Source organism: Dendrobates tinctorius, unplaced genomic scaffold (genome assembly GCF_039654945.1).
Source record: "Dendrobates tinctorius isolate UK_male_01 unplaced genomic scaffold, ASM3965494v1 ptg000254l, whole genome shotgun sequence".
Lineage (NCBI taxonomy): Eukaryota > Metazoa > Chordata > Amphibia > Anura > Dendrobatidae > Dendrobates > Dendrobates tinctorius.
The window spans coordinates 1,533,684-1,550,964 of record NW_027361921.1 but is presented as its reverse complement, the minus strand read 5'-3'; the positions used below and the strand labels follow the sequence as shown (position 1 = coordinate 1,550,964).

The window sequence follows — 17,281 nt, the reverse complement described above, 5'->3', positions numbered from 1 at the left end:
TTTCGGAAAAAGCAGAATAATAAATATTCACCTATGGAAAATGTGGTGCTGTGGCTTAGTTGGTTAAAGCAGCTGTCTTGTAAACAGGAGATCCTGAGTTCAACTCTCAGCAGTACCTTGTTTTTGTCTTCTCAAGAACAAGCTTCCTATCTTAAAGCAGGTGTTTTACCTGTGTGCAAACTCAAATTTGCCATTGTTCCAGCCCTACTGATAGTGCAATTGTGAGATTAAGAATCTCATCTAAATGCTGAAAAGGAAGTAAGATTGCTTCAAGCTTGACAACTTAACCAACTTAACCAAGATGCTACATCTTCTCAAGAATAAGCTTCCTATCTTAAAGCAGGTGTGTTTTACCTGTGTGCAAACTCAAATTTGCCATTGTTCCAGCCCTACTGATAGTGCAATTGTGAGATTAAGAATCTCATCTAAATGCTGAAAAGGAAGTAAGATTGCTTCAAGCTTGACAACTTAACCAATGGATTTTATTTTGAAATGCCTCCACTTTCCGCACCTGACTCTCTAAGCAGTCTTTCCAATATATCACATCTTTTTGTGATGTAGACAAGTTGGTCAAAGAGCCTGTTAAGTAAACAGAAAATCTTGATTTCGATTGTCAGCAGTGCTTTCCTTTCTTCATGTCAGTTTGGGGCTGATAGCCGAAAAAGAGGACTTTCACTTTTGTTTGACATCAAACATGTCTTTCCCAAAGCACTAATAAAGTGTAATTGAGAGAAAAAAACTTTCTGCTTTTGAAATGCTCTAAAAGGAATTAGATGAAATAAGTTTCTTTAGAGAATATAGGATGGCTTCAAGCATTACAAATTAAAACCAGTGGAATTTGAGTAAAAAAAAAAATTTTGCTTTTGAAATGCTCTAAAAGGAATCAGATGAAATAACTTTCTTTAGAGAATATAGGATGGGCTCAAGCTTTACAAATTAAAACCAGTGGAATTACACATTAGATGCTACAAATTTTCATAGCAGTTTTCGGAAAAAGCAGAATAATAAATATTCACCTATGGAAAATGTGGTGCTGTGGCTTAGTTGGTTAAAGCGGCTGTCTTGTAAACAGGAGATCCTGAGTTCAACTCTCAGCAGTACCTTGTTTTTGTCTTCTCAAGAACAAGCTTCCTATCTTAAAGCAGGTGTTTTACCTGTGTGCAAACTCAAATTTGCCATTGTTCCAGCCCTACTGATAGTGCAATTGTGAGATTAAGAATCTCATCTAAATGCTGAAAAGGAAGTAAGATTGCTTCAAGCTTGACAACTTAACCAATGGATTTTATTTTGAAATGCCTCCACTTTCCGCACCTGACTCTCTAAGCAGTCTTTCCAATATATCACATCTTTTTGTGATGTAGACAAGTTGGTCAAAGAGCCTGTTTAGTAAACAGAAAATCTTGATTTCGAATGTCAGCAGCGCTTTCCTTTCTTCATGTCAGTTTGGGGCTGTTAGCCGAAAAAGAGGACTTTCACTTTTGTTTGACATCAAACATATCTTTCCCAAAGCACTAATAAAGTGTAATTGAGAGAAAAAAACTTTCTGCTTTTGAAATGCTCTAAAAGGAATTAGATGAAATAAGTTTCTTTAGAGAATATAGGATGGCTTCAAGCATTACAAATTAAAACCAGTGGAATTTGAGTAAAAAAAAAAATTTTGCTTTTGAAATGCTCTAAAAGGAATCAGATGAAATAACTTTCTTTAGAGAATATAGGATGGGCTCAAGCATTACAAATTAAAACCAGTGGAATTACACATTAGATGCTACAAATTTTCATAGCAGTTTTCAGAAAAAGCAGAAAAATAAATATTCACCTACGGAACATGTGGTGCTGTGGCTTAGTTGGTTAAAGCACCTGTCTTGTAAACAGGAGATCCTGAGTTCAACTCTCAGCAGTACCTTGTTTTTGTCTTCTCAAGAATAAGCTTCCTATCTTAAAGCAGGTGTTTTACCTGTGTGCAAACTCAAATTTGCCATTGTTCCAGCCCTACTGATAGTGCAATTGTGAGATTAAGAATCTCATCTAAATGCTGAAAAGGAAGTAAGATTGCTTCAAGCTTGACAACTTAACCAACTTAACCAAGATGCTACATCTTCTCAAGAATAAGCTTCCTATCTTAAAGCAGGTGTTTTTTACCTGTGTGCAAACTCAAATTTGCCATTGTTCCAGCCCTACTGATAGTGCAATTGTGAGATTAAGAATCTCATCTAAATGCTGAAAAGGAAGTAAGATTGCTTCAAGCTTGACAACTTAACCAACTTAACCAAGATGCTACATCTTCTCAAGAATAAGCTTCCTATCTTAAAGCAGGTGTGTTTTACCTGTGTGCAAACTCAAATTTGCCATTGTTCCAGCCCTACTGATAGTGCAATTGTGAGATTAAGAATCTCATCTAAATGCTGAAAAGGAAGTAAGATTGCTTCAAGCTTGACAACTTAACCAATGGATTTTATTTTGAAATGCCTCCACTTTCCGCACCTGACTCTCTAAGCAGTCTTTCCAATATATCACATCTTTTTGTGATGTAGACAAGTTGGTCAAAGAGCCTGTTAAGTAAACAGAAAATCTTGATTTCGATTGTCAGCAGTGCTTTCCTTTCTTCATGTCAGTTTGGGGCTGATAGCCGAAAAAGAGGACTTTCACTTTTGTTTGACATCAAACATGTCTTTCCCAAAGCACTAATAAAGTGTAATTGAGAGAAAAAAACTTTCTGCTTTTGAAATGCTCTAAAAGGAATTAGATGAAATAAGTTTCTTTAGAGAATATAGGATGGCTTCAAGCATTACAAATTAAAACCAGTGGAATTTGAGTAAAAAAAAAATTTTGCTTTTGAAATGCTCTAAAAGGAATCAGATGAAATAACTTTCTTTAGAGAATATAGGATGGGCTCAAGCTTTACAAATTAAAACCAGTGGAATTACACATTAGATGCTACAAATTTTCATAGCAGTTTTCGGAAAAAGCAGAATAATAAATATTCACCTATGGAAAATGTGGTGCTGTGGCTTAGTTGGTTAAAGCAGCTGTCTTGTAAACAGGAGATCCTGAGTTCAACTCTCAGCAGTACCTTGTTTTTGTCTTCTCAAGAACAAGCTTCCTATCTTAAAGCAGGTGTTTTACCTGTGTGCAAACTCAAATTTGCCATTGTTCCAGCCCTACTGATAGTGCAATTGTGAGATTAAGAATCTCATCTAAATGCTGAAAAGGAAGTAAGATTGCTTCAAGCTTGACAACTTAACCAACTTAACCAAGATGCTACATCTTCTCAAGAATAAGCTTCCTATCTTAAAGCAGGTGTGTTTTACCTGTGTGCAAACTCAAATTTGCCATTGTTCCAGCCCTACTGATAGTGCAATTGTGAGATTAAGAATCTCATCTAAATGCTGAAAAGGAAGTAAGATTGCTTCAAGCTTGACAACTTAACCAATGGATTTTATTTTGAAATGCCTCCACTTTCCGCACCTGACTCTCTAAGCAGTCTTTCCAATATATCACATCTTTTTGTGATGTAGACAAGTTGGTCAAAGAGCCTGTTAAGTAAACAGAAAATCTTGATTTCGATTGTCAGCAGTGCTTTCCTTTCTTCATGTCAGTTTGGGGCTGATAGCCGAAAAAGAGGACTTTCACTTTTGTTTGACATCAAACATGTCTTTCCCAAAGCACTAATAAAGTGTAATTGAGAGAAAAAAACTTTCTGCTTTTGAAATGCTCTAAAAGGAATTAGATGAAATAAGTTTCTTTAGAGAATATAGGATGGCTTCAAGCATTACAAATTAAAACCAGTGGAATTTGAGTAAAAAAAAAAATTTTGCTTTTGAAATGCTCTAAAAGGAATCAGATGAAATAACTTTCTTTAGAGAATATAGGATGGGCTCAAGCTTTACAAATTAAAACCAGTGGAATTACACATTAGATGCTACAAATTTTCATAGCAGTTTTCGGAAAAAGCAGAATAATAAATATTCACCTATGGAAAATGTGGTGCTGTGGCTTAGTTGGTTAAAGCGGCTGTCTTGTAAACAGGAGATCCTGAGTTCAACTCTCAGCAGTACCTTGTTTTTGTCTTCTCAAGAACAAGCTTCCTATCTTAAAGCAGGTGTTTTACCTGTGTGCAAACTCAAATTTGCCATTGTTCCAGCCCTACTGATAGTGCAATTGTGAGATTAAGAATCTCATCTAAATGCTGAAAAGGAAGTAAGATTGCTTCAAGCTTGACAACTTAACCAATGGATTTTATTTTGAAATGCCTCCACTTTCCGCACCTGACTCTCTAAGCAGTCTTTCCAATATATCACATCTTTTTGTGATGTAGACAAGTTGGTCAAAGAGCCTGTTTAGTAAACAGAAAATCTTGATTTCGAATGTCAGCAGCGCTTTCCTTTCTTCATGTCAGTTTGGGGCTGTTAGCCGAAAAAGAGGACTTTCACTTTTGTTTGACATCAAACATATCTTTCCCAAAGCACTAATAAAGTGTAATTGAGAGAAAAAAACTTTCTGCTTTTGAAATGCTCTAAAAGGAATTAGATGAAATAAGTTTCTTTAGAGAATATAGGATGGCTTCAAGCATTACAAATTAAAACCAGTGGAATTTGAGTAAAAAAAAAAATTTTGCTTTTGAAATGCTCTAAAAGGAATCAGATGAAATAACTTTCTTTAGAGAATATAGGATGGGCTCAAGCATTACAAATTAAAACCAGTGGAATTACACATTAGATGCTACAAATTTTCATAGCAGTTTTCAGAAAAAGCAGAAAAATAAATATTCACCTACGGAACATGTGGTGCTGTGGCTTAGTTGGTTAAAGCACCTGTCTTGTAAACAGGAGATCCTGAGTTCAACTCTCAGCAGTACCTTGTTTTTGTCTTCTCAAGAATAAGCTTCCTATCTTAAAGCAGGTGTTTTACCTGTGTGCAAACTCAAATTTGCCATTGTTCCAGCCCTACTGATAGTGCAATTGTGAGATTAAGAATCTCATCTAAATGCTGAAAAGGAAGTAAGATTGCTTCAAGCTTGACAACTTAACCAACTTAACCAAGATGCTACATCTTCTCAAGAATAAGCTTCCTATCTTAAAGCAGGTGTTTTTTACCTGTGTGCAAACTCAAATTTGCCATTGTTCCAGCCCTACTGATAGTGCAATTGTGAGATTAAGAATCTCATCTAAATGCTGAAAAGGAAGTAAGATTGCTTCAAGCTTGACAACTTAACCAATGGATTTTATTTTGAAATGCCTCCACTTTCCGCACCTGACTCTCTAAGCAGTCTTTCCAATATATCACATCTTTTTGTGATGTAGACAAGTTGGTCAAAGAGCCTGTTAAGTAAACAGAAAATCTTGATTTCGATTGTCAGCAGTGCTTTCCTTTCTTCATGTCAGTTTGGGGCTGATAGCCGAAAAAGAGGACTTTCACTTTTGTTTGACATCAAACATGTCTTTCCCAAAGCACTAATAAAGTGTAATTGAGAGAAAAAAACTTTCTGCTTTTGAAATGCTCTAAAAGGAATTAGATGAAATAAGTTTCTTTAGAGAATATAGGATGGCTTCAAGCATTACAAATTAAAACCAGTGGAATTTGAGTAAAAAAAAAAATTTTACTTTTGAAATGCTCTAAAAGGAATCAGATGAAATAACTTTCTTTAGAGAATATAGGATGGGCTCAAGCTTTACAAATTAAAACCAGTGGAATTACACATTAGATGCTACAAATGTTCATAGCAGTTTTCAGAAAAAGCAGAAAAATAAATATTCACCTACGGAACATGTGGTGCTGTGGCTTAGTTGGTTAAAGCACCTGTCTTGTAAACAGGAGATCCTGAGTTCAACTCTCAGCAGTACCTTGTTTTTGTCTTCTCAAGAATAAGCTTCCTATCTTAAAGCAGGTGTTTTACCTGTGTGCAAACTCAAATTTGCCATTGTTCCAGCCCTACTGATAGTGCAATTGTGAGATTAAGAATCTCATCTAAATGCTGAAAAGGAAGTAAGATTGCTTCAAGCTTGACAACTTAACCAACTTAACCAAGATGCTACATCTTCTCAAGAATAAGCTTCCTATCTTAAAGCAGGTGTTTTTTACCTGTGTGCAAACTCAAATTTGCCATTGTTCCAGCCCTACTGATAGTGCAATTGTGAGATTAAGAATCTCATCTAAATGCTGAAAAGGAAGTAAGATTGCTTCAAGCTTGACAACTTAACCAATGGATTTTATTTTGAAATGCCTCCACTTTCCGCACCTGACTCTCTAAGCAGTCTTTCCAATATATCACATCTTTTTGTGATGTAGACAAGTTGGTCAAAGAGCCTGTTAAGTAAACAGAAAATCTTGATTTCGATTGTCAGCAGTGCTTTCCTTTCTTCATGTCAGTTTGGGGCTGATAGCCGAAAAAGAGGACTTTCACTTTTGTTTGACATCAAACATGTCTTTCCCAAAGCACTAATAAAGTGTAATTGAGAGAAAAAAACTTTCTGCTTTTGAAATGCTCTAAAAGGAATTAGATGAAATAAGTTTCTTTAGAGAATATAGGATGGCTTCAAGCATTACAAATTAAAACCAGTGGAATTTGAGTAAAAAAAAAAATTTTGCTTTTGAAATGCTCTAAAAGGAATCAGATGAAATAACTTTCTTTAGAGAATATAGGATGGGCTCAAGCTTTACAAATTAAAACCAGTGGAATTACACATTAGATGCTACAAATTTTCATAGCAGTTTTCGGAAAAAGCAGAATAATAAATATTCACCTATGGAAAATGTGGTGCTGTGGCTTAGTTGGTTAAAGCGGCTGTCTTGTAAACAGGAGATCCTGAGTTCAACTCTCAGCAGTACCTTGTTTTTGTCTTCTCAAGAACAAGCTTCCTATCTTAAAGCAGGTGTTTTACCTGTGTGCAAACTCAAATTTGCCATTGTTCCAGCCCTACTGATAGTGCAATTGTCAGATTAAGAATCTCATCTAAATGCTGAAAAGGAAGTAAGATTGCTTCAAGCTTGACAACTTAAAAAAATGGATTTTATTTTGAAATGCCTCCACTTTCCGCATCTGACTCTCTAAGCAGTCTTTCCAATATATCACATCTTTTTGTGATGTAGACAAGTTGGTCAAAGAGCCTGTTTAGTAAACAGAAAATCTTGATTTCGAATGTCAGCAGTGCTTTCCTTTCTTCATGTCAGTTTGGGGCTGTTAGCCGAAAAAGAGGACTTTCACTTTTGTTTGACATCAAACATGTCTTTCCCAAAGCACTAATAAAGTGTAATTGAGAGAAAAAAACTTTCTGCTTTTGAAATGCTCTAAAAGGAATTAGATGAAATAAGTTTCTTTAGAGAATATAGGATGGCTTCAAGCATTACAAATTAAAACCAGTGAAATTTGAGTAAAAAAAAAAATTTTGCTTTTGAAATGCTCTAAAAGGAATCAGATGAAATAACTTTCTTTAGAGAATATAGGATGGGCTCAAGCATTACAAATTAAAACCAGTGGAATTACACATTAGATGCTACAAATTTTCATAGCAGTTTTCGGAAAAAGCAGAATAATAAATATTCACCTATGGAACATGTGGTGCTGTGGCTTAGTTGGTTAAAGCGCCTGTCTTGTAAACAGGAGATCCTGAGTTCAACTCTCAGCAGTACCTTGTTTTTGTCTTCTCAAGAATAAGCTTCCTATCTTAAAGCTGGTGTTTTACCTGTGTGCAAACTCAAATTTGCCATTGTTCCAGCCCTACTGATAGTGCAATTGTCAGATTAAGAATCTCATCTAAATGCTGAAAAGGAAGTAAGATTGCTTCAAGCTTGACAACTTAAAAAAATGGATTTTATTTTGAAATGCCTCCACTTTCCGCATCTGACTCTCTAAGCAGTCTTTCCAATATATCACATCTTTTTGTGATGTAGACAAGTTGGTCAAAGAGCCTGTTTAGTAAACAGAAAATCTTGATTTCGAATGTCAGCAGTGCTTTCCTTTCTTCATGTCAGTTTGGGGCTGTTAGCCGAAAAAGAGGACTTTCACTTTTGTTTGACATCAAACATGTCTTTCCCAAAGCACTAATAAAGTGTAATTGAGAGAAAAAAACTTTCTGCTTTTGAAATGCTCTAAAAGGAATTAGATGAAATAAGTTTCTTTAGAGAATATAGGATGGCTTCAAGCATTACAAATTAAAACCAGTGGAATTTGAGAAAAAAAAAATTTTTGCTTTTGAAATGCTCTAAAAGGAATCAGATGAAATAACTTTCTTTAGAGAATATAGGATGGGCTCAAGCATTACAAATTAAAACCAGTGGAATTACACATTAGATGCTACAAATTTTCATAGCAGTTTTCGGAAAAAGCAGAATAATAAATATTCACCTACGGAACATGTGGTGCTGTGGCTTAGTTGGTTAAAGCGCCTTTCTTGTAAACAGGACATCCTGAGTTCAACTCTCAGCAGTACCTTGTTTTTGTCTTCTCAAGAATAAGCTTCCTATCTTAAAGCAGGTGTTTTACCTGTGTGCAAACTCAAATTTGCCATTGTTCCAGCCCTACTGATAGTGCAATTGTGAGATTAAGAATCTCATCTAAATGCTGAAAAGGAAGTAAGATTGCTTCAAGCTTGACAACTTAACCAACTTAACCAAGATGCTACATCTTCTCAAGAATAAGCTTCCTATCTTAAAGCAGGTGTGTTTTACCTGTGTGCAAACTCAAATTTGCCATTGTTCCAGCCCTACTGATAGTGCAATTGTGAGATTAAGAATCTCATCTAAATGCTGAAAAGGAAGTAAGATTGCTTCAAGCTTGACAACTTAACCAATGGATTTTATTTTGAAATGCCTCCACTTTCCGCACCTGACTCTCTAAGCAGTCTTTCCAATATATCACATCTTTTTGTGATGTAGACAAGTTGGTCAAAGAGCCTGTTTAGTAAACAGAAAATCTTGATTTCGAATGTCAGCAGCGCTTTCCTTTCTTCATGTCAGTTTGGGGCTGTTAGCCGAAAAAGAGGACTTTCACTTTTGTTTGACATCAAACATATCTTTCCCAAAGCACTAATAAAGTGTAATTGAGAGAAAAAAACTTTCTGCTTTTGAAATGCTCTAAAAGGAATTAGATGAAATAAGTTTCTTTAGAGAATATAGGATGGCTTCAAGCATTACAAATTAAAACCAGTGAAATTTGAGTAAAAAAAAAAATTTTGCTTTTGAAATGCTCTAAAAGGAATCAGATGAAATAACTTTCTTTAGAGAATATAGGATGGGCTCAAGCATTACAAATTAAAACCAGTGGAATTACACATTAGATGCTACAAATTTTCATAGCAGTTTTCGGAAAAAGCAGAATAATAAATATTCACCTATGGAACATGTGGTGCTGTGGCTTAGTTGGTTAAAGCGCCTGTCTTGTAAACAGGAGATCCTGAGTTCAACTCTCAGCAGTACCTTGTTTTCGTCTTCTCAAGAATAAGCTTCCTATCTTAAAGCAGGTGTGTTTTACCTGTGTGCAAACTCAAATTTGCCATTTTTCCAGCCCTACTGATAGTGCAATTGTGAGATTAAGAATCTCATCTAAATGCTGAAAAGGAAGTAAGATTGCTTCAAGCTTGACAACTTAACCAACTTAACCAAGATGCTACATCTTCTCAAGAATAAGCTTCCTATATTAAAGCAGGTGTGTTTTACCTGTGTGCAAACTCAAATTTGCCATTGTTCCAGCCCTACTGATAGTGCAATTGTGAGATTAAGAATCTCATCTAAATGCTGAAAAGGAAGTAAGATTGCTTCAAGCTTGACAACTTAACCAACTTAACCAAGATGCTACATCTTCTCAAGAATAAGCTTCCTATCTTAAAGCAGGTGTGTTTTACCTGTGTGCAAACTCAAATTTGCCATTGTTCCAGCCCTACTGATAGTGCAATTGTGAGATTAAGAATCTCATCTAAATGCTGAAAAGGAAGTAAGATTGCTTCAAGCTTGACAACTTAACCAATGGATTTTATTTTGAAATGCCTCCACTTTCCGCACCTGACTCTCTAAGCAGTCTTTCCAATATATCACATCTTTTTGTGATGTAGACAAGTTGGTCAAAGAGCCTGTTTAGTAAACAGAAAATCTTGATTTCGAATGTCAGCAGTGCTTTCCTTTCTTCATGTCAGTTTGGGGCTGTTAGCCGAAAAAGAGGACTTTCACTTTTGTTTGACATCAAACATGTCTTTCCCAAAGCACTAATAAAGTGTAATTGAGAGAAAAAAACTTTCTGCTTTTGAAATGCTCTAAAAGGAATTAGATGAAATAAGTTTCTTTAGAGAATATAGGATGGCTTCAAGCATTACAAATTAAAACCAGTGGAATTTGAGTAAAAAAAAAAATTTTGCTTTTGAAATGCTCTAAAAGGAATCAGATGAAATAACTTTCTTTAGAGAATATAGGATGGGCTCAAGCTTTACAAATTAAAACCAGTGGAATTACACATTAGATGCTACAAATTTTCATAGCAGTTTTCGGAAAAAGCAGAATAATAAATATTCACCTATGGAAAATGTGGTGCTGTGGCTTAGTTGGTTAAAGCGGCTGTCTTGTAAACAGGAGATCCTGAGTTCAACTCTCAGCAGTACCTTGTTTTTGTCTTCTCAAGAACAAGCTTCCTATCTTAAAGCAGGTGTTTTACCTGTGTGCAAACTCAAATTTGCCATTGTTCCAGCCCTACTGATAGTGCAATTGTGAGATTAAGAATCTCATCTAAATGCTGAAAAGGAAGTAAGATTGCTTCAAGCTTGACAACTTAACCAATGGATTTTATTTTGAAATGCCTCCACTTTCCGCACCTGACTCTCTAAGCAGTCTTTCCAATATATCACATCTTTTTGTGATGTAGACAAGTTGGTCAAAGAGCCTGTTTAGTAAACAGAAAATCTTGATTTCGAATGTCAGCAGCGCTTTCCTTTCTTCATGTCAGTTTGGGGCTGTTAGCCGAAAAAGAGGACTTTCACTTTTGTTTGACATCAAACATATCTTTCCCAAAGCACTAATAAAGTGTAATTGAGAGAAAAAAACTTTCTGCTTTTGAAATGCTCTAAAAGGAATTAGATGAAATAAGTTTCTTTAGAGAATATAGGATGGCTTCAAGCATTACAAATTAAAACCAGTGAAATTTGAGTAAAAAAAAAAATTTTGCTTTTGAAATGCTCTAAAAGGAATCAGATGAAATAACTTTCTTTAGAGAATATAGGATGGGCTCAAGCATTACAAATTAAAACCAGTGGAATTACACATTAGATGCTACAAATTTTCATAGCAGTTTTCGGAAAAAGCAGAATAATAAATATTCACCTATGGAACATGTGGTTCTGTGGCTTAGTTGGTTAAAGCGCCTGTCTTGTAAACAGGAGATCCTGAGTTCAACTCTCAGCAGTACCTTGTTTTTGTCTTCTCAAGAATAAGCTTCCTATCTTAAAGCTGGTGTTTTACCTGTGTGCAAACTCAAATTTGCCATTGTTCCAGCCCTACTGATAGTGCAATTGTCAGATTAAGAATCTCATCTAAATGCTGAAAAGGAAGTAAGATTGCTTCAAGCTTGACAACTTAAAAAAATGGATTTTATTTTGAAATGCCTCCACTTTCCGCATCTGACTCTCTAAGCAGTCTTTCCAATATATCACATCTTTTTGTGATGTAGACAAGTTGGTCAAAGAGCCTGTTTAGTAAACAGAAAATCTTGATTTCGAATGTCAGCAGTGCTTTCCTTTCTTCATGTCAGTTTGGGGCTGTTAGCCGAAAAAGAGGACTTTCACTTTTGTTTGACATCAAACATGTCTTTCCCAAAGCACTAATAAAGTGTAATTGAGAGAAAAAAACTTTCTGCTTTTGAAATGCTCTAAAAGGAATTAGATGAAATAAGTTTCTTTAGAGAATATAGGATGGCTTCAAGCATTACAAATTAAAACCAGTGGAATTTGAGAAAAAAAAAATTTTTGCTTTTGAAATGCTCTAAAAGGAATCAGATGAAATAACTTTCTTTAGAGAATATAGGATGGGCTCAAGCATTACAAATTAAAACCAGTGGAATTACACATTAGATGCTACAAATTTTCATAGCAGTTTTCGGAAAAAGCAGAATAATAAATATTCACCTACGGAACATGTGGTGCTGTGGCTTAGTTGGTTAAAGCGCCTTTCTTGTAAACAGGACATCCTGAGTTCAACTCTCAGCAGTACCTTGTTTTTGTCTTCTCAAGAATAAGCTTCCTATCTTAAAGCAGGTGTTTTACCTGTGTGCAAACTCAAATTTGCCATTGTTCCAGCCCTACTGATAGTGCAATTGTGAGATTAAGAATCTCATCTAAATGCTGAAAAGGAAGTAAGATTGCTTCAAGCTTGACAACTTAACCAACTTAACCAAGATGCTACATCTTCTCAAGAATAAGCTTCCTATCTTAAAGCAGGTGTGTTTTACCTGTGTGCAAACTCAAATTTGCCATTGTTCCAGCCCTACTCATAGTGCAATTGTGAGATTAAGAATCTCATCTAAATGCTGAAAAGGAAGTAAGATTGCTTCAAGCTTGACAACTTAACCAACTTAACCAAGATGTTACATCTTCTCAAGAATAAGCTTCCTATCTTAAAGCAGGTGTGTTTTACCTGTGTGCAAACTCAAATTTGCCATTGTTCCAGCCCTACTGATAGTGCAATTGTGAGATTAAGAATCTCATCTAAATGCTGAAAAGGAAGTAAGATTGCTTCAAGCTTGACAACTTAACCAATGGATTTTATTTTGAAATGCCTCCACTTTCCACACCTGACTCTCTAAGCAGTCTTTCCAATATATCACATCTTTTTGTGATGTAGACAAGTTGGTCAAAGAGCCTGTTTAGTAAACAGAAAATCTTGATATTCGAATGTCAGCAGTGCTTTCCTTTCTTCATGTCAGTTTGGGTCTGTTAGCCGAAAAAGAGGACTTTCACTTTTGTTTGACATCAAACATGTCTTTCCCAAAGCACTAATAAAGTGTAATTGAGAGAAAAAAAACTTTCTGCATTTGAAATGCTCTAAAAGGAATTAGATGAAATAAGTTTCTTTAGAGAATATAGGATGGCTTCAAGCATTACATATTAAAACCAGTGGAATTTGAGTAAAAAAAAAAATTTTGCTTTTGAAATGCTCTAAAAGGAGTCAGAAGAAATAACTTTCTTTAGAGAATATAGGATGGGCTCAAGCTTTACAAATTAAAACCAGTGGAATTACACATTAGATGCTACAAATTTTCATAGCAGTTTTCGGAAAAAGCAGAATAATAAATATTCACCTATGGAACATGTGGTGCTGTGGCTTAGTTGGTTAAAGCGCCTGTCTTGTAAACAGGAGATCCAGAGTTCAACTCTCAGCAGTACCTTGTTTTTGTCTTCTCAAGAATAAGCTTCCTATCTTAAAGCAGTTGTTTTACCTGTGTGCAAACTCAAATTTGCCATTGTTCCAGCCCTACTGATAGTGCAATTGTGAGATTAAGAATCTCATCTAATTGCTGAAAAGGAAGTAAGATTGCTTCAAGCTTGACAACTTAACCAACTTAACCAAGATGCTACATCTTCTCAAGAATAAGCTTCCTATCTTAAAGCAGGTCTTTTACCTGTGTGCAAATTCAAATTTGCCATTGTTCCAGCCCTACTGATAGTGCAATTGTGAGATTAATAATCTCCTCTAAATGCTGAAAAGGAAGTAAGATTGCTTCAAGCTTGACAACTTAACCAATGCATTTTATTTTGAAATTCCTCCACTTTCCGCACCTGACTCTCTAAGCAGTCTTTCCAATATATCACATCTTTTTGTGATGTAGACAAGTTGGTCAAAGAGCCTGTTTAGTAAACAGAAAATCTTGATTTCGAATGTCAGCAGTGCTTTCCTTTCTTCATGTCAGTTTGGGGCTGTTAGCCGAAAAAGAAGACTTTCACTTCTGTTTGACATCAAACATGTCTTTCCCAAAGCACTAATAAAGTGTAATTGAAAGAAAAAAACTTTCTGCTTTTGAAATGCTTTAAAAGGAATTAGATGAAATAAGTTTCTTTAGAGAATATAGGATGGCTTCAAGCATTACAAATTAAAACCAGTGGAATTTGAGTAAAAAAAAAAATTTTGCTTTTGAAATGCTCTAAAAGGAATCAGATGAAATAACTTTCTTTAGAGAATATAGGATGGGCTCAAGCATTACAAATTAAAACCAGTGGAATTACACATTAGATGCTACAAATTTTCATAGCAGTTTTCGGAAAAAGCAGAATAATAAATATTCACCAACAAAACATGTGGTTCTGTGGCTTAGTTGGTTAAAGCGCCTGTCTTGTAAACAGGAGAGCCTGAGTTCAACTCTCAGCAGTACCTTGTTTTTGTCTTCTCAAGAATAAGCTTCCTATCTTAAAGCAGTTGTTTTACCTGTGTGCAAACTCAAATTTGCCATTGTTCCAGCCCTACTGATAGTGCAATTGTGAGATTAAGAATCTCATCTAATTGCTGAAAAGGAAGTAAGATTGCTTCAAGCTTGACAACTTAACCAACTTAACCAAGATGCTACATCTTCTCAAGAATAAGCTTCCTATCTTAAAGCAGGTGTGTTTTACCTGTGTGCAAACTCAAATTTGCCATTGTTCCAGCCCTACTGATAGTGCAATTGTGAGATTAAGAATCTCATCTAAATGCTGAAAAGGAAGTAAGATTGCTTCAAGCTTGAAAACTTAACCAATGGATTTTATTTTGAAATGCCTCCACTTTCCACACCTGACTCTCTAAGCAGTCTGTCCAATATATCACATCTTTTTGTGATGTAGACATTGGTCAAAGAGCCTGTTTAGTAAACAGAAAATCTTGATATTCGAATGTCAGCAGTGCTTTCCTTTCTTCATGTCAGTTTGGGTCTGTTAGCCGAAAAAGAGGACTTTCACTTTTGTTTGACATCAAACATGTCTTTCCCAAAGCACTAATAAAGTGTAATTGAGAGAAAAAAAACTTTCTGCATTTGAAATGCTCTAAAAGGAATTAGATGAAATAAGTTTCTTTAGAGAATATAGGATGGCTTCAAGCATTACATATTAAAACCAGTGGAATTTGAGTAAAAAAAAAAATTTTGCTTTTGAAATGCTCTAAAAGGAATCAGAAGAAATAACTTTCTTTAGAGAATATAGGATGGGCTCAAGCTTTACAAATTAAAACCAGTGGAATTACACATTAGATGCTACAAATTTTCATAGCAGTTTTCAGAAAAAGCAGAATAATAAATATTCACCTATGGAACATGTGGTGCTGTGGCTTAGTTGGTTAAAGCGCCTGTCTTGTAAACAGGAGATCCTGAGTTCAACTCTCAGCAGTACCTTGTTTTTGTCTTCTCAAGAATAAGCTTCCTATCTTAAAGCAGTTGTTTTACCAGTGTGCAAACTCAAATTTGCCATTGTTCCAGCCCTACTGATAGTGCAATTGTGAGATTAAGAATCTCATCTAAATGCTGAAAAGGAAGTAAAATTGCTTCAAGCTTGACAACTTAACCAATGGATTTTATTTTGAAATGCCTCCACTTTCCGCACCTGACTCTCTAAGCAGTCTTTCCAATATATCACATCTTTTTGTGATGTAGACAAGTTGGTCAAAGAGCCTGTTTAGTAAACAGAAAATCTTGATTTCGAATGTCAGCAGTGCTTTCCTTTCTTCATGTCAGTTTGGGGCTGTTAGCCGAAAAAGAGGACTTTCACTTTTGTTTAACATCAAACATGTCTTTCCCAAAGCACTAATAAAGTGTAATTGAGAGAAAAAAAACTTTCTGCTTTTGAAATGCTCTAAAAGGAATTAGATGAAATAAGTTTCTTTAGAGAATATAGGATGGCTTCAAGCATTACAAATTAAAACCAGTGGAATTTGAGTAAAAAAAAAAATTTTGCTTTTGAAATGCTCTAAAAGGAATCAGATGAAATAACTTTCTTTAGAGAATATAGGATGGGCTCAAGCATTACAAATTAAAACCAGTGGAATTACACATTAGATGCTACAAATTTTCATAGCAGTTTTCGGAAAAAGCAGAATAATAAATATTCACCTATGGAACATGTGGTGCTGTGGCTTAGTTGGTTAAAGCGCCTGTCTTGTAAACTGGAGATCCTGAGTTCAACTCTCAGCAGTACCTTGTTTTTGTCTTCTCAAGAATAAGCTTCCTATCTTAAAGCAGGTGTGTTTTACCTGTGTGCAAACTCAAATTTGCCATTGTTCCAGCCCTACTGATAGTGCAATTGTGAGATTAAGAATCTCATCTAAATGCTGAAAAGGAAGTAAGATTGCTTCAAGCTTGACAACTTAACCAATGGATTTTATTTTGAAATTCCTCCACTTTCCGCACCTGACTCTCTAAGCAGTCTTTCCAATATATCACATCTTTTTGTGATGTAGACAAGTTGGTCAAAGAGCCTGTTTAGTAAACAGAAAATCTTGATTTCGAATGTCAGCAGTGCTTTCCTTTCTTCATGTCAGTTTGGGGCTGTTAGCCGAAAAAGAAGACTTTCACTTCTGTTTGACATCAAACATGTCTTTCCCAAAGCACTAATAAAGTGTAATTGAGAGAAAAAAACTTTCTGCTTTTGAAATGCTCTAAAAGGAATTAGATGAAATAAGTTTCTTTAGAGAATATAGGATGGCTTCAAGCATTACAAATTAAAACCAGTGGAATTTGAGTAAAAAAAAAATTTTGCTTTTGAAATACTCTAAAAGGAATCAGATGAAATAACTTTCTTTAGAGAATATAGGATGGGCTCAAGCATTACAAATTAAAACCAGTGGAATTACACATTAGATGCTACAAATTTTCATAGCAGTTTTCAGAAAAAGCAGAATAATAAATATTCACCAACAGAACATGTGGTTCTGTGGCTTAGTTGGTTAAAGCGCCTGTCTTGTAAACAGGAGATCCTGAGTTCAACTCTCAGCAGTACCTTGTTTTTGTCTTCTCAAGAATAAGCTTCCTATCTTAAAGCAGTTGTTTTACCTGTGTGCAAACTCAAATTTGCCATTGTTCCAGCCCTACTGATAGTGCAATTGTGAGATTAAGAATCTCATCTAATTGCTGAAAAGGAAGTAAGATTGCTTCAAGCTTGACAACTTAACCAACTTAACCAAGATGCTACATCTTCTCAAGAATAAGCTTCCTATCTTAAAGCAGGTGTGTTTTACCTGTGTGCAAACTCAAATTTGCCATTGTTCCAGCCCTACTGATAGTGCAATTGTGAGATTAAGAATCTCATCTAAATGCTGAAAAGGAAGTAAGATTGCTTCAAGCTTGACAACTTAA

General features: G+C 35.3%; 6 non-coding genes across 6 annotated transcripts; all 6 read left to right on the top strand.

Annotated features, from left to right (window-relative positions):
- Window positions 1–1,829: 1,829 nt before the first annotated feature.
- Window positions 1,830–1,903, top strand: TRNAT-UGU (transfer RNA threonine (anticodon UGU)). The gene has a single exon. It is a non-coding gene; the product is annotated as a tRNA-Thr (tRNA).
- Window positions 1,904–4,783: 2,880 nt separating this feature from the next.
- On the top strand, window positions 4,784–4,857 carry TRNAT-UGU (transfer RNA threonine (anticodon UGU)). The gene has a single exon. It is a non-coding gene; the product is annotated as a tRNA-Thr (tRNA).
- Window positions 4,858–5,768: 911 nt separating this feature from the next.
- Window positions 5,769–5,842, top strand: TRNAT-UGU (transfer RNA threonine (anticodon UGU)). The gene has a single exon. It is a non-coding gene; the product is annotated as a tRNA-Thr (tRNA).
- A 1,712-nt stretch (window positions 5,843–7,554) lies between these two features.
- Window positions 7,555–7,628, top strand: TRNAT-UGU (transfer RNA threonine (anticodon UGU)). Its single transcript has one exon. It is a non-coding gene; the product is annotated as a tRNA-Thr (tRNA).
- Window positions 7,629–9,339: 1,711 nt separating this feature from the next.
- On the top strand, window positions 9,340–9,413 carry TRNAT-UGU (transfer RNA threonine (anticodon UGU)). The gene has a single exon. It is a non-coding gene; the product is annotated as a tRNA-Thr (tRNA).
- Window positions 9,414–15,251: 5,838 nt separating this feature from the next.
- TRNAT-UGU (transfer RNA threonine (anticodon UGU)) lies at window positions 15,252–15,325 on the top strand. Its single transcript has one exon. It is a non-coding gene; the product is annotated as a tRNA-Thr (tRNA).
- Window positions 15,326–17,281: the final 1,956 nt, after the last annotated feature.